This window comes from Anopheles coustani, chromosome 2 (assembly GCF_943734705.1).
Source record: "Anopheles coustani chromosome 2, idAnoCousDA_361_x.2, whole genome shotgun sequence".
In the NCBI taxonomy this organism is placed as follows: domain Eukaryota; kingdom Metazoa; phylum Arthropoda; class Insecta; order Diptera; family Culicidae; genus Anopheles; species Anopheles coustani.
This window is the reverse complement of record NC_071289.1, coordinates 55,211,930-55,229,855: the sequence shown is the minus strand read 5'-3', so window position 1 is coordinate 55,229,855 and position 17,926 is coordinate 55,211,930. Positions and strand designations below refer to the sequence as shown.

General features: G+C 45.5%; 1 protein-coding gene across 1 annotated transcript in view; it reads left to right on the top strand.

The window, feature by feature from the left end:
* LOC131266205 (four and a half LIM domains protein 2) overlaps positions 1 to 17,926 on the top strand; it is a 122,832-nt gene that overhangs the window by 85,345 nt on the left and 19,561 nt on the right. The gene's annotated exons all lie outside the window — the stretch shown is intronic.

Genomic DNA, 17,926 nt, shown 5'->3' with positions numbered 1-17,926 from the left:
TAGACGAAAAGCAAACATTCGCGCCCGGCTCTTCTAGGTTACTGATATGAACACTCGACAACCGCAGCTGATGGCGATGCGGTTCGGTTGATTTCTTACAGCGTCTACAACGGCCTGTAAACAAGAGGGATTAATAGTACGTATCCTCAGACCAGACGATCTGGCTGACTCTATCCACATTGTATCGTGCACTCACTGGTGTGTATTTTCCGTGTTGAGGATACTGCTTGGCAATCCTTATTTTTTCGCATGACGCAATCCAAAACGCAACGTTAAAGTTCGCCACAATGCGCCGGGAGAAGGATAAGATTTATGTGAGGTAATGCATAATTATTACCTCGTTGCGCCGCTTGCGGTTTTAAAAGCAATCGATTTGTCTCGCACGCGTTGTGCTTGCTGTTTGTAGATTGTTTTGTGAACCGTGCTGAAATACATCTCGGACGATCCTTGTGATTGTATTTTGGAAACAAATGATTGCCTGTAGCTATGTGCAAACGGGCTACAGATTAAAGAAACAATGTCAACAAAAATCGTTTTTAAACAAGTAGATTCAGGAATATTTATGTGTTGCTATTTTTTGACGCACAGACGAAGAAAATAAAAATCTATCTCTCCTGAAGCGTTGAGAAGAACATTTAAAATGCTTGTCTCAGCTTTATAATATCGTGGTTTAACTTTAAATAAATTAAAAATAATGATCTGTTCTTCCCATTACAAAGATTTTTTGTTGTTGAACGAATTTTGAAAAAACGGAAAAAGCCTTATCAAATAATTTCATTCAGTTTATTGTGGAATACCTAAAAATAATCGATTGAACTTTTAATCTTACTCAATGTAATAAATAAACTAGAAAGAAAAACTGATAGTATCTATAATAATCCATACAAATAGCAGTTGTTTCGAGGCATGTATTTTTATTTAAAAAATAATTCAAAAGGACAACCTAACTTTGACTTTTACGTAGGTTTTAAGTAGGTTTTATACACGAACCAACACGCAATAAAACAAGTGTCAAACCCAAAATGGCATTTAAATTACTCCGCTCTCCTTAAACGGCTACACGATCTGTATTTATGTAAATTTTTATATTTTACATCCTGTGAATGATAATTTTCTATTTTTTCACGACTTACACATAAATCGTAAGTTAAGCGTATTAGAACAATTCCATTTATTTCTATATTTGCTTCTGTTTTTAAACTGTTAAATAGAACAGCAAGGGGGTCCGCAACAGCCGAGCGGTAGCGCCGGTTAGAAAATCGGCCCATGAGCGCCGGGGCTCACCACCACGACGGCGTGGGTTCGAATCCCAACCGAGACCGGAGCCCGGAGCCTCCCCTGTACGAGAAGACTGACAATCCACGAACAACAAGGAAACAAGTCTCGTAAGCCCTTAACGGGTAGGCATGACCAAGAGGTCGTTACGCCAAGAAGAAGAAGAAGAAGAAGAAGAACAGCAAATTGTGCTGTTTCAACATCCGTATTCCGTATGCTTATCATACGAAGGATCGTAACTGTAAACACATTCAGCAGTTGCACACTCGACACATGCTCTTTTTTGACTCCTTCCTAAACATCAACTCAGGCCGACACTAAATACTAGTCACAGCCAAATCTGGCGTGAAGTAGTTACAGTTGTCGTAGTACAAAGTGCACATCTTTAGTTCGATGCCACTATTTTTGGCGCATATTTCGGCGTCGGCATTGCTACCTGTAGACGAATTTAGCACCCTACAACCGCGCCAGGCGCACTTTATCTTGTTTACAAGCGGGCGGAAGTAGGCCGCGCAAAAGACGAGCGATCGATCGGTCAAACCCATTTGCGGCTCGTGTCTGCGGAGTCTGTCGACGATCGATCGTGTTGACAATCGATTACACCCGATTGCCAATTAATCACCGCGTCGAAAAAAGTGGCACGAAGAGAAACAAAACCTCTGCAATCGTGTGGATGATCGCTGATCGTCGGTGATCCCATTTCTCATTGTGATTCTTTCGAGGGATCGGATCGATGGTGGAGCAAGCGGGACGACGACTCACCATGCAAATGTAATTAGCCGAGCCCACATCGATCCGATCGGGCAATCGAACAATTAACGGTCTTTTGTGTCGATGAGTTTTGCGATAGTTTAGCATCTGCCATCGAGTGACATCTCGCCCGCTTCAGTCGTCACTCACGATAGCGCGTTAACGGGCTTTAACAGGATAGACAGTTACCAATTCGAAGTTCTCTTTTTCTGCCCTAATCCTGGAGGCTAATCTGTGGTACTCTGGGACACTGGCGGCGATGGTGGTGGATACTAGCTAGCAATCTGAAGCATTTTGTGGAGAAAAAGGGGAAGAAATAGAGTGAAAGCATTGTCAGCAAAGCAGTACAAGGTGTACTACTCCGAGGCGATTGTGTAACGGTACTGGTTGCGTAACGGTGGCGTTTGCGTGGTGAAAAAGGTCCTCCTAAGAAGATTAATTGCTCGAGAAAACTCTGTGTATTTGTGATCGTGTGTGTGGGTGTGTGTTGGTGGGCTTGAGGGAGGACATTTGGCAAACGCCACGTCCACCGAAATTAATATTTTCTCTACCATCATCATCGCCAACATCGTCATCGTCAAAATGGGTGTTATGCTGTCGGTGCTAGTGGCCAGCGTTGGTGCGATGGATATCATCTATTGTCTGGCGTTCGCCTCCAATCAGCTCACCGATGGTTCGGAAAATGGGGAACAGCCCGCTGTTGGTGATGTTGGTGACGCAGATTTAGAGCAGTACCGGAACTCGCTGCGCCAGCAGATCGAAGTAGCTCAGCGTGGTCCGAGCGGAAGCGGTGTAACATACGCCCAGGATGGGGTAGCGTATCACGATGGCTACCGGGTGGAGCAACACGACGAGCTCCGCCTCGATGCGCTTATGGAGAAGTTACGTGAGCTGGAGCGTCGAAGTCAAGAAAAGGACGCCCGGCTGGAGGAGATGAGCGTACAGATGAGCGAATTGGAGCGCAATTCCCTCGAGCAGACGCAGATCATCGAAGAACTTCGTTCGCGACCAGTTAGCCGTGCAGCGAGCGTGGAACCGACAAGTTCCGCCAGGGGTTCCATCCGAGCTCCACCTCCTTCTGAAGGCACCGGCACGGAGGATTTTCTTTCGGTGCCGGATGCTGGTGTGCCGCAGATTGTACTCAACGCGGAACCTGATATCGGCGGTGATGATGATCCTCGTCCGAGCTCGAGCAAGTTCCGGCCGATCCGCCGTGATAGTGAGCTGCGAAAGTCGGTCAAACGGCGCTCGGTGACGTCGACCGCGTCGCAGGAGGATCGCCGGGAGGAACTAGAACTGTTGAGCCGAATGGAGGCTGAGGAAGCCGCTCGTGTTGACGACGAAGAGTACACCGTGATCGAGTACACGCGCAACGACTACCTAGGAGGCGACGGGATAAACCGCCGGCATAACATTAGTCCCATTCACGAACTGTGCCAACTGCACGAGGATGAAGACGGTGGTAGCAGTGGCAGACCGTGGTGTCCGGAGCGATCACCCGAGCCCACGCTTGCGGCCAACATTACAAAGCCCTGGGGTGACATCAACCTTGAAGAGATAAAGCGCAAGGAGAAGGCCGTCACGCGCCTCTCGCGTTCAATGTCGATCGAGGAGGAGGAGGGTGGTAGGCCGAGCGATCAGGATGAGGCGGCATCCGGGTCCGAGGTTCAGCGGCAGCGGCCTGCAGAAGAACCGGTGTGTGTGAAACAAAGCAGCGTTGGGCAGCAGCTGCACACGAGCGAATCGGCTCCATCGAACCTGCGCTCCCATTCCAACACACCCGAGCGCGATCATACGAACGAACCGGCGACATTGCGCCGTACAACCAAGGAGTCCAACCTGCCGGGACTACTGCAGCCGGCGACGGAGCAGGAGAGCAAGGCAAGTAGTAGAAGTGTGAGCCCCTGGACCACCGAAATCATTGTTCACACCGAGACGGAGTCCGACTCTGACATCGGCCTGCCCGGGGCTTCCCGTCACCATCACCATACCCAGTTCATGCAATCCAAATCTCCCTCGCCGTATCCCGCCACGCACCCTCCCGATGGCTTTTCCTCTCCCGCCTCCTCCGTAGCCATATCAAACCAGCTCGTTCCGCTTCTGCTCTCCACCGGTCCCCCCACCCCAGCAGAGCCCTATCCCCAACGTCCACGCTCCCCGACGCCGTACGACGAGCCCGGATCGTCTCGCGAGTCCACCCCATCATCATCATCTTCCCCGGCGCTCACGAACGGTGGGTCCGTCAGTCCACAGGCACTTGTGAGTACCGTCACGTTCACCGAAGGAGGAAGCCATCGTCGTCCGCTGGCCGCCATCGATGGTGATGTGGTGAAGATTGTTCTAAAAATCTGTTATCTCGAATTCTAGGGCGTTAACTCATTGACCCCTCGACTCGACTCCATTTCGCCCCGAGAGGGGCTCGAAATCGATGCTGGCACCGAAGGCGACACGGAGTGCGAAGATGTTGAACGTTTGCGCCAAAAACGTAGCAAGTCGCCGAGAAGTAAGTCACCGAGAAGTAAGTCGCCGAGAAGCACGTCCTCACTTGCGGCACCCAATACCAGTGCACGGACGGGAACGGCGGGCCCGACTGGATCTCTATCTCCGCGCCCTCGGTACAAGGAGCGTAAGAGGATCGCCCGTAGCCTCACGCCGATCAACTACGATCAAACGTTTATGGATAGTTTTACCGACCAGCACCTGTCGGTGACTCCGTCCGAGCTGGAGGACTACATCAACAGCATGGATGAGATCAACTTTGTGCCACCGGAGCCGGTCCGACCGAGCTACCTCTATCCTACGAAGGCAACCGGAGATATACCAAGCCTGGTGCTAACCGACGACCAGGGAACTGATGCACAGTTTCATGACGACTTATCGTCAAAGTCATTCTACGGCCAGAGCCATCCGCATGCGGGCGTCACGCTAAACCATCGGGTTAGCTATGTCGAGTGGATTCGCAAGTTCCCGGACAACCAGACGAGTCACCTGACGCTAGAAGACTTTGACAGTGACGACGAAGAGGTGGAAAGCATCATCCGGAAGGCAGCACACGATGGCAACGACGATCACGAGAAGTTCCCTACTGAGCAGCCAAAGACCATCTCCGTTGGAAACACGTCTCAACTAACTCAACCGGAAATAGTCGCTAGTCCTGAAGTCGCACATTCTTCAGAAATCAACGGACGTACCGAGTTCCCGCTGAATCTCACGCCAGCCTATGCAACCCCATCGCCGGTATCGCTGTTGTCGGACCTGTCGGAGCCCTCCTCTAGGATTTCCTCCCAAGCTCCTACCCCTTCCGGTTCCTCTTCCCTTGCCCTCGGCTCACCACTATTTGGCAGTACACCACAGGATCAGCCTCCAGCGAACCATTTCACGCCACTATCCCACTCACCTAACCTGACGAATAACGAGAGTGATGCACAAGGCCACCATCTACAGGCACACGTCGTCAGTACTCCTACAAGCACCTCCCTTAACACTGCACCGCCACGAACGAACCTCACCATTCCCGGTGCATCCCGAACACCGTCGCTTTCGCCACTCCCCGCTGACATAACGCCGGAGGAGTTGGTGTTCGAGATCGGGCACCTCGATGGATTGATCTTTGAAGCACGGAGCCGTGAACCGACACCTAGCCGGAACACCACACCACAAGTGGCGCTGCTTAGTCCGGACGAGCTGGCCTTTGATATTGGAAATCTTGGTGGGCTTATTCTGGGACCACCGAGTCGCAGCGTATCGCCAGTTCCACCACCATCTGGTCCCACTTCTTCCTCCTGGGAGATGGTCGAGCCAGACGATGGACAGACCCAGAATACCACTACCAGCAAATAAACTTCCTAACGGCAGCCGAACGACCAACCACAACAAATCGCTAAACTAAGGAACTACGACGATCAAACGACACACACGAAACACTCGGCAATGGTCACTAAATGAAAGCGAGCTCCAAGTTCTCCCAACTCCCGTTCAGGCGTTCGACAGCCCCTTTCAATCACAAACGAATACAACACTGTACCTACATCGCTTACCTTTGCTTTACTCTGTTCGTTTTAGAGTGCAATAAAAATGGATTGCGAAAGAAAGGCTTTACTAACCTCCTCTTTAGTTTGTTTGTTGTGTTCTACCTTCGTTTTCTATGATAGTAAGTAGGGGCTTCACATTTCGTCGGGATGCTTGTTTCGTTCGGTTTGATGTTTGACAGTCAAGGCCCTGACCAACACATCCCAGTTGTTGACAATTTAATTAGCGTCAGCCAAGGAATACGTTACGGGCCATCAGCCAACCACTTAACGGTTCATCAGCAGTACAGATCAACCGTGTCGCCCCGGTTGGCGCAATACTGTTGGCACAGACACCTGCCCGACCCTCAGTACGTTCCACGTTCGGTGTGGCATGCTTTTGCAGTTCTGGGACAATTCGGCAACAATTATTGCACATTCTTTGCCTGTGTTCACGCGCTCGCGAAACGGCTCTGTCCCGGGTGACATTTTGATCGCTCAAAGTCGGTGATTTATGCAGTCGTCAAAGATCGTCCATTTCGGCCCGATGTTTGATTACTCATTTTTACCGAGGGCAGGACATTGAAGCGTTGAATGTTTACAATGATCCATGGCTGCACCAAATTAGAGTGTAAAAATTAAATGGTGATTTGTGAAATTGAAAGCTACACTACTGTTTGGTTATAACGATAAGATAGGGTATTATATGGGATCTTTAACGGTTTTAGCCTTGCGATGTCGTTAACATTTGTATGACATAAGTTTTCCGGACTGCCGGATCTTTCTCATGGCTTTAAATGCATGAAAATTACTTTGAGGTACACATTTAGGTTTTCTGATTATGCTTCTAATAACAATTGTCATTTTTTAATTAACCTTCCAAAACTCACAGTTTTCTATAAACAAGCTGATGATGGTGACCTTTTATTTGATTTCAAAAATCATGTGTATTTCACGATTCACGAAGAATTCATTAATGAATTTTCAATATTTTGAAAACATGTACGATTATTCATGCAGCATTTTTTCTTAAAGTTTGTTGGAATATTGTGCACGCTTTAGTAGACACAAAGCGTAGCAAATTTTCCCGAACGAATGAAGTCCTTCCCTTCCTTTCCTGCATGAAGATACGCTTCGTGCATCGGCTTGCACCGAGTGTAAACCGTTTTTCTCACGGTCAATCAAGAGGAAAAATGAACCATTTTAAAGTTTTCTCACCTTATCTCTAATTTATTTCGTCCACAAAATGATCGTTTTCGATCCCTCAACGGTTTTTACAGTCTTCAATAAGCACACAATCTTAACGTATTTGTGTGCTGTTAGAATGGTGTGAATAAATGGAATGTTTTATTTAGATTCAGAGCATTCGTTCACTATTCAACATCATCATCATTTTACGACAGAAGAAAAATCGTGAAACTTATTTGCGGTAGCTCATCGATATTATGTATGGTAATATCAAATAATTTAAATTCAACTCACATGAAAACATATCCTTTAATTCACATCTATCTATAATTTGACTAAAGAAGACGAAATCTAGTTGTATCACTTTGTCGCAAAAAGAGCTGACAAAGTGGAATGCGTAACTTTTTGACAGTTCCCCAAATTGGTCCTGGCAATGCGCACATTCAATCTCCTGCTTGCCGATGGAAAAGGATATGTTAAGGAAGAATTCTGAATTTGTTGGATTTTTGGCACTCGCAGGCAGCATCCGCTCCAATCACTTTGTCGGTCGGTGGGCGAGGGTGGCATTTGGTGCGACTGTAAAAATAGAGTCCCATACGAGGATGACGACGACGGTGGAATCGCCACAGTCTCGTTCGCATCGCTTTCTTCATTTTGCTTGCATGCACCCCGCATAATAAATCTATATTTAACCTGATGACTACCTTATGGACGAATTGGCTGGACATGGGACGCTTTGTGCAAATTTCGTGTCTTTCGTTTCCTGTGGTGCAGCCAAAAATTATTAAACCTTTTCGTCGTAAAACATAGTCGTAAGTATTTAAAATGTTTCACCGGCCATTCGTGGGGAGAAAAGAGGAAAACAAGAGTCAACAACTGATGATGACAACACCGAAAGGGGTAACCCGCAAAACGAGGTCGTAAATCAGATCCGCACTCCATCCGAAGGAAAACGATCGACCGGGGCAACCGGGTGAAGGCTGTAATCTGTGGAATTTCCATCAATTTGCTCCTAATCCCGGCGGTGCTCGGCGGCTAATGAGCGAATATCGAGGATGGATGCGTTCTGGTTGTAGCGTTGGGGAAAGAAATGAAACCAAATTGAATTAAATTGAAAAATCCTCCCACTTCTCCCGCTACCGAAAAAATGGTGGCGGCTCAAGTGGTCGTACGTTTTGAGGTGAATCGGTTTTCCCTCCCGCGGCACAGGGTCGATTAAATTCTGCCTCGCTAAAGGAAAACGCAATGTTTCACGGTCGACTTCCGATCGGTTTCGGTTTGGCCTTTAGCCATCGAACCCGGAGAAGACAGAGCGTGGCAGAGCGCGATCGATTGGGGAAGGTTTTTTGCGGGTCCGAAGGGTAGAGCGGCTCCATCGGCGAGTGGAAAGGCGTGTGTAATATTAAATATAAAGATTCCATCCTTTTTCCGCCATTGCTCCGCGCGCCTTTCCCGCGTTGGCATTTTGTCGCGCACGCCACCATCAATTTCGGGTTTTCTTTTCTCTCTAAGACGCTGCGCCGCCATCGGATGCCAACGAATCTTCGTCAGTTTGCCCACGTTGGCGCTGGCGTTGGCAAAACGTGCGGAAAACACAGGAAAAACAGCCGCCATCCCGTGGCGGAGCGGACATTCTGTCGTGTGCCCAGCGATCGTGCCGGGTGCATAATGTGGTTTAACGGTTTCATTTCGGCCCCTGGTGTGTGTGCGGGTGTGTGCGCTTTTCCTGTTTCCCTTTGGGGTTTCCCCCCGTCTGACAGAATGGCGAGGATCGGCGCCAAAAATCCATCCATCGAGGATCCAATGCACTCCCGTTCCGTGCTGTTAAGGTTTTGGGAACGAAGCGGCAGATTAATGGTGTGCGTTTGTTATACCTATACGCCTGTTACGTTATCCATTTCCATCCCACGGGCTGGGATTCCTTAGTTTCATAAGCGAAGCGAGAAAGAGTGTGCGTGTGTGTGAGAGCGAGAGAGATATAGAGAGAACAAAATGTAGGTCCTATAACGCGTCTTCAGTCAGATCTGCACGGATTTCGTTGGCGGGCGAACGATGGAACAATTTGGTTGATTTATTGTTTCAGAAATCTGCAGCATCACCAGCTGTATTTATGGGGTACGCCGCTTGGGTTGGGCGGGGAAAACCTTGGGAAGGAGGAGACAGTAAACAACGACGGCACCGGTGGAAACCCCTGTTTTCCACCTGCGCATTTCGCTCGAGTCCTAGGCTCAAGTCCGAACGCTCCGTGCTCGAGGCGCATAAATGTCGAATGGCGCATCATTGCTTTTCGTGTAAACAGGTCATGGGATTGGTTTAGTTTAGTTTCAACTTTTTCGTCTTCCCTTCGTTTTACGCAAAGTTGAACACCTTCGCCAAGGCCCTGGCCCATGGCAGGGGTTTACCGTTGCTTTTGCTGAGCCGACCGTTGCCCGACACAATGTTTGGAAAAGTCAGCAATTGCTCCGTTCCGAATCCGTTTATGCTGCAATAAACTGACTAACAAACAGGAGAACGTAAATGCGGGTGGTAGGAAAATTCGTGCGTGCGAGTGTGGCTTTGTTACGTAAGGTTGTGAAAATTAAGTCATTCCCTTCGGTGAATGTTATTGTGCGTTCCAGTTCTCTGTTTGAGATTGTTTATGTCGAGATTGAAGCATACTTGAATATTGTATCGAATAGTTTGGTTTATTGTTACCTCGTTGTTAAAAATATAATACCAATATACTTATTTGTGACAAAGAGTGAAAATTTCATTATTTTTTTTATTCTATTATCAAGCGAATCGTTCGAAGTTTCTTTGAAGATTAATGTTGTGATCTCTTCTTTAGCATAGAAGCTTCCGACCTTTTCTTTGTGATTTTCCTGCAGTTATTTTTGGTAAACAATTTTTTTTTTAATTTGAATTATGCGAGTATCGTTACTTAATTAATATTTCTCTTTCTTCGTTTTCTTCTTGGTGTAACGTCCGTCTTGGTCATGCCTGTCCGTTAGGTGATTACTAGACTTTTCCCCTTTGTGTAGGTGGATAGTCAGTCCTCTCGTACAGGGGAGGGTCTGGTCTCGGAACCGGTTTCGGAATTAATATTTATATTGAATTATTCATTATCAGTACCTAATGATTTCTTCTATAATCGTGCACGATGTTGTAGTTGGAAAGCTTTTTCGAATGGCCAACAAAGAATAAATAAATTTTAAACTACATTTCACTCATCATTGGCACAGTGAGAATTTGCAAAAATCTTTTTTTACAATGCACAACCTAAAATATCGTGTAAACTAGCCAAATATTACAAAATCACAAAAAAATAAATAATCAAGGACAACACTAGTTTGCTAGAAAGCGACATTTTAAAAGAATTAGGAAACATTATGGCATTTGAAAAGATGCTGTCGTTATTTTATAAACACATCACAAGTTCGTTTAACACATAATCTATTTTTTCCATTATTTTTTCTACCGCTAAAAACTAATTATGCGTACACATGATTAGGCTTAGCCTACGAAGGCTATTATTTTAATTTATTTTTATTTTCAATGAACATTTGTTGAAAATTCGTAATAAATAAAAAAATTTATATCCAATTTCCAGGATGTGCAATTTCACCAAATATTGCACGTACTGTTTGCTTACCACCATGTGAGGTCAATTATTTCAACCATTTCCAGGTTCTTCGATTCTAAACGCGCTGGTCTAGAGAAGAAGCTCATTTTACTCATACTTATTTATAACAAACGGAAAATCATGATGAATACTCATAATTTGGAAGTCCGGACGTCCAAAACCAGACTTTTCATTGATGGCATCAACGCACAGTTTGGGGACTGTTTGGGGGTACAATATGTTACGGATTATTCAGAGACAATGCCGAAACAGCATCTAACATGTCTTGTCTAGAACGCGTGATGCTAGAGTATTGTATTAAACGCCGCACTCAGAACATGTTTACATCATTATATTACAAATTGATATCGGTTAGTGTTGACAAATTCACAGTTAAGCCTCCACCATACGTGATGAAATCCTGTCTTGCGCTTGCAATCAACAAATCATACCACCACGCTGGGAACTATTTTCCTAAATCACAACTAATAGCTAATGACACGAAATCATTTTCACCCGTTGTTTTTTGTTGTTTCATTTTTCCTTTCCACCAGGTAAGCCAAAATTCTGGGATAGAGGATGAAGGGTAATTCGCGGACCGAAAGTCACCCAAGCTGAAACAGGTAACCGAAGAAAGCAAAACGTTCCCATCCCAGTGGCTCGTGCACCGGCAGGTTTGGCAGTTACGCTTGACCCGAGTCTCGTTGACCCATTTCTGTCAACGCGCCCCTGTCAAATCTATTTCCGCACCGGAATCAGTACCACCACCGTACTCTTACTGTTCTCCACTGATGGTGCACAAAGTTTTTCTGTTCTATGTAATCCCCACACGCGCGCTCACGAGACCGAGACCGTTAGGTGGATCCTTTACCGTATTGTCGACAGACGATTGAAAATAGAAGATAGTGCTGACCAGCGGCGGGACGACTCTGTAATTTAATTGCGTAGTGAAAATTTAGAGTCCCACTAGGACTTACTTTGGAACCGCTGGCTATATGATATTCTTCGGCGCCAACAGCGGCAGTGATCGGTACCGACGATCATTTAGAGGATAATTTGCAATCCGCTAACGAGGTTCGTTTTTGCCCTCGGATGTTACTGGTTCGCCGTCGGACGACGCGGGCTGATTTTCATTAACCATCGGGTGGATGTTTTCCGTTTGTGTGCGCCCCATTTTGTGTTTCACTTTAGCTTCATTTTTATTATTGTGTTTTCCTAGCTTTTTTCCCCCCTGTGCGTTCACTTGTTTGACTCATTTTTCGAACCCGCGCAAGTGTCCATTGATTTATGGTTGCTCGTAAAACGTCGTCGTAACAACCGGGCGAGCGTGTGCGAGTGATCGTTCTCTCAGGATTCGGTGGAAAACACTTCAATCGCGCTGATTGGTTGGTGGTTGGATTTCCGGTGGCAGTGGAGATTTGTTTGGGAGCGTTTGGGGGGTTTGGGAAAACAGTCAACGACGGTACACAACAAACCCCGACTCTTTTTACAGCCGATTTGCGTGCAAGGAATCGCACGCTTCGCACGTCTTTTATTTTCACTACGCTTTGGGTGGTTTATTTTTGTTTAACTCAAAACTTATTATCCTGCCGCCGTCGTGCTGTTGTCGGCGTTGGGACGGAAATATAAAACGTAAACCATGTACCCGCACAAACATGCCCCGTTTCCGACAAAACACCTTCCCAACCCGCATGCCTCGGATTTTTTCCTCGCATCGAAATCACATTAAGCAACAAGGCGATCGTCTTTTGATTGAAAACCGAAAGCCACTGCAAATATTTATGCCTCCGCAGTTTATGAGCCGAGGAAGGATTATTTATTTATCCTTACGACTGACGCGGTTGCAAACGGTGGTGGTAAACCGTGAATAAACTAACACTGCCATTAACCAGGTCCAACAAATTATCCACTTTTACCACTCGGGTTTTGGTTGGGGGGAAAACCCATTTCTTTTCGAGGTTTCGAACGGGACACGGGGGTGACAAAATTTTACTGAGCACAGGAAGGCGTGAAAAATGCAATCGGATGGCAATTAAGAATAATCACTGCGCTACGGTGGAGTATTTATATTGTCAGCTGGGGCGAATGTTTTTTTAGCGTTTAAATTGTGGCTATTAGTTTCATCAACAAAGGTTCGTCAAAGATTATCGTTATGATTTGATGACAGATATGACCGGCTTTCGTTTCTCTTGCGACGCGGTTTTTAATCTGAGAAGCGTAAATCACGACGTGACTAGGATTAGTGTGGAACAAATCGAGAAGCCGTTAACGATGCAAAATTGTTTAAATGATTCGTAGTTTGTTTTTGAATGCTTTATGCGAGCGTTATTTATTCATCACGTTCGCAAAGAAAAAGCACAAGAAGAATAATCATTTAACCCACAGCATCGTTGTGTCACTCGTTGTTTTTCAATTCGGCCCACCCGCACCGGCTGTATCGTACTCCAATATAAGGATTAGCGAAAGGTTGCCGCGGAAAACGGGAGCGTCACAGATCGCGCAGCTCAATGTTTCTCCGGGTGACGGGTGAAAATTTATCAATCTTGCCTGCTCAACCACGACGTCAAGCAAGAAAAATGAATCACTGGCGGATTTCGTTCGGGGGTGGACGATATCCGGGGGTGATCTATTTTCCTGCGAGTTGTTTGTTCTTCTGATGAGGTTCTTTTTCGTTTTGGTTTTTGAGACACCCCAAGAGTTATGGTTCGCGATCCCGAAGAAGTCGATGTGTAACGAGTGCAAAAGTGACCTTAGCCGAACATAATAACAACGGCGTCCGAGAGCCGATGGGCGTGAAGCGATCGCATTCGCTCGTTTTTTGGTAGATTTTGCTTCCCTTTTTCCGTCGAACGGAAAAGCGGGAAGTTTGCTGCTGCTTTCCCGACGATTCGAGGCCTTCACGGGGCGTCGATGGTCGGAAATAGGCAAACGATCGTAATGTTGAAGATAGGATCAAGATCGTCTCGGTTATGGTCTTTTTATTCATTCTATTTTATTGTTTTCTGTTTGCGGTTCGTTCAAGAAACGATGACGCAGATAAAAATCCACTCGTGACGTTCTATGACGTGCGGCTCGTTCGTGTGCAAGAAAGTGCTTGATTGCTTTATCTAATCCTTTTTCGCTCGTTAAACTCGATTTTACGAATTAATTTTTTAACGCATTTTTTTATTGGTGTTTACAACTGTTGAATGAATTTTTAGAATAAGGTGAAGGAAATATTAAGCTCAGAAGAGTTAACTAGGCAACGTTTCGGGATAGTCGATTCCGAGTAATAGAAAATGATGTTCGTGCTGGTGATGCTGCTGAGTCGCTTGAAAAATAATTCACTCTGTTACTACGGAATTTAGTTTTTGTTGTCATAAGGTTTAAATATGAAATGTTCAAGTTTGTTTTGGTTTATCAAATTGGCACACCTACAATCGGAAAAAAAACCTACAATGGAAAATTTGTATTATTTTAAGAACAAATGTTGTTGGATTTCTTTTTTCATACATTTGAGACTTTTCTTCAAACTCATAAGGGATCAAACTGTGATGATAAATTGGGCAAAAAACTACGCCACAAAACAACAAATGTGCGAATGCCGCTGCAATGACATCCGGTGGCGGGTGACGCCTCGAAAATTCGTTTGAAAAATGATGCCAAAAAGATTTTCTACTGCTGATGGCAGCCGCCACCCATCATCAGCGCAGCCCACGGAAGTTTCATTAGTCTTTTTCTCTTTGAAACCGCACTATCCCAGTCTAGAATGGTGGGAAAATCCACGGAACGAACGTGTTGGTGGATCGTGTTCGCTATCGTCAATGTTTCTTTCGCGTACGCCTTTGCTTGTTGTGCGTTCAATTTTGCGGTCGTATCTCTAATTATTGAAAAATGGTAAAACATGTCGACATGTTACACGCTGTCTTCTACTTCTCGGTTACATTGCATCCTTCCGTCCGTCCCTTGCCCCTGGCTCGCTCCGGTGGTCGAGCTGATGGTTTCAAACCGTTCCCGTCAGATAAATCCAAGGGCGAACCCAGCACCCAGCCGGCGAGCAGCGAACAGGTGGGCGACGTCGCTGGCCACGATCGGTTTCGGCGTTGGCCGTTGGCTGCCGTTCGGCGGGGACCACTCTTTGACCTTAGCAGTGTTCTGCGATTTTTTGTCGGTGAGGTGCCAAGTGCCACCCAAAACATTGCACTGACCGGACAGGAGCACGAGGCCAGGCGTGGGCTTGGAGTTGCCGCGGTTTGCACTTTAACGGCGAAAGGCCTTGTTCTTTCGCGATAAGTTTTCCTTGAGCAGACCGTACGCGTTTAATTCACAAGCTGGTTTCTAGTTTGTTTAACCATTTCCTTTTCTGGTCGGTGGCCATATTAATCAATAGTTTATTCTAATTTGTAAACTGCATTGGCTGTTTGTTTTTAAAATTATATCTTGACGGTTTGTATGTGTATTATGCATTTTAGTTTTTATTTTTAAAATTTGACGGAATGTGTTTCACATTCATTATACCATAAAATCTGAACAAAATTGAACGAAAATCAATCAAATCATTAAGCAAGAGGAAAATAATTTATGAAAAAAGCAGTTTCATTGCATCATTGCACAAACCACCCCATTTTTTAAAGCTGATCAATTTTTTCATCATCTGAATGGGCGCCACTTTGTTTATTACACCGTGGAAAAGGGAACTCAAGGGAATGAAAATTCAGGAAAATCATTTCGTGATATTAGTATACAGAAATATATCTTTTTATAGGCTTTCCAATTTCCTGATTTAACGTCGTTTCAAAATAGTTGTTATAATCGACTTAATATCATGCAAGATTAGCTTTGAAATATTAGCCCTTTCAAAATATTCGACAATGTACTGTTCTCAATATATAAATTTAGTATTTTTAGATTTAGTATTGATTTAGTATTTTTTCTTCACTTTTCGATCGAACGTGAAAATTTATCTTTCTAGAAGAAAGCAATCTAGATATGTTTATTTACGCATAAAATTTCACAGTCGGTTCAAATCCTTTCATGTCGGCGCATGATAAGCGGTCGTTAAACTCCCTTTATAAAACGCCGGCCAAAACGCTAGCGTATTTATGTCGTGTGCGTTTATTGACTAAATTACGTACCTCTGCAGCAAAACGTTCGAGTGAACTGCTTCGTGCCGCGTACCCCTTCGGCGTGGAAAGTGGCGAGTGAAAATTAAAATGGAAACAGGAAAACTCGATTGTGCCGGGCCAGTTCTTGCGCGTCCCTGGCCTGGCTCTGCGATGCGTTGAAGGAAAAATCACTTCACAGTTGTGTTGTTGAGGTTTCGGTTTTCCCTCACATGAATGTCCAATTTGGTTTTTCTCTCTTGGTTTCTTCTTATTTCCTGTCGGACAGGGTAATCGTTTCTTTGACCTCACTCGCTCTCTCTCCCTCTCTTAGTTGCCGTCTGCACCGCCTGTCAGTGTTGGGTCACGAAAATTGGTCCGTTTGTGTCCTACTGAGCGACGGCCCGGACGGGAAAATAGCGGTGCAAACCGGTGGAAAACGACACACTGGGGTGGGAGCGATGTATTAGCCCCTCCCCAACGATCGAGAAGTTTGTTCGGGTCGTGTGCAGCAACGAAATTATTGCCACCGTCTGACGAAAGCGAAAAAAAAATATTTTCAAAAAGGCACGGGCGACGGAAAATCTTTACCCTTCCGTCGGCACGTGCTGTGTTTGCTTCCCCGGGGAGGCTCACTAAATCCATTTTCCCTACTGTCGAAAGCAAAACTCAATATTTTCAAGCTACTCTCTAGACAAACAGTATTTTGTTTAGCAAAGACAGAGAGATAACAGTGTGCGACAGGGAGGCAGAGTAGATGGTACACATATTTTCATTCATTAAAACTCGAAAGAGAGCGAGGCATTGCGATCTTCTTGCTCCACCGTGGTGGCGGTGAACTACTCCCCCATCACGCGTTTACCAGAATTTAACGGGAGGAAAATCCGTTAGGAAAACGACGCGTGCCACGACGATCTCTTCTACGGTGAGTGTTCGAGAGCACAGTCGGGGGTTTCCATTCGCACCAATATAGCGCCTTGGATGGGGGCTGGGATGATTGGCGGGGAGCACAGACACAATTTTCCTCTTGTTTGCCGCGTTTGTCGTAATGTTGCCATTATGTTTGGCTTGAAAACAATCTTAGATATTTTGTTTTGGATCCCATTTTCGCGTTTGTTTATGATTTCAGTAGTTTATAATTCACCAAAGGAGAACAAAATATTGCAAATATATTATTTGAATCTGAACAACATAAATTGATTTAATCTTGTGTCGGATGGACTGACTTATTGGATAAGCTAACTTGTTTATTGATCTCTCAAATTGGTTCTGACAGACTGCGACTTAATTGTTGGAAAATAAATAAAAATATTCACAGATGAATAATTTTTTTATTTTGCACGATTAATTGTCCACGTAACAAGAAAAACAAGCAAAATAAAATCGTTGTTTTCCTAGCGTCTCGAATGGAGTAGAAAGATGTTTATGAGCACTCCTTCTGGAAAATATGGAGTTGCTTGTGCTTGCATTTGCATTTTGCAAAAAATTTGGAGTTGCTTGTGCTAGACATTATTTTCTCTGGAGCACCACAATTCGTATAAGATCTTCAGAATCATATAAACAACATATGTTTGGTGCGCATAAAATAACTAATAGCCAACGGCGCCTGCGCGTACATTTCCACGCCACCATCTCTGTTGAACGAGAACGGGGTGAAGATTTTTCCCGGACACTCAGAGTCGTAACGGAGAGTACTAGAATTTTCTCCCGATGTTTGGTTTTGCGAGGAGAAGGGTGGAGCAGGGTTAAAAAGAGGACACCTGACAAACGTGCGCAAAACACAGGACGCTCACACGGCACGCTTTTCCGCTGACCGACTCCGGTGACGTGTGTGGTCGGGAAAATGAGTGCGCACACGAACATCGTTCCTTCTCTGCCCAGAATCCGTTGCTAGGGAGGAACTCAGCATTAGGCCAGCTGCACCGAGACCGCCCCGGTTCTGGCCCGGTCTGGCGCGATCAGTTCACGCACGGTTCGCACAGTTCGTGTTCAGCTTAGCTTAAACGTAGTAACGAAAACTTTTC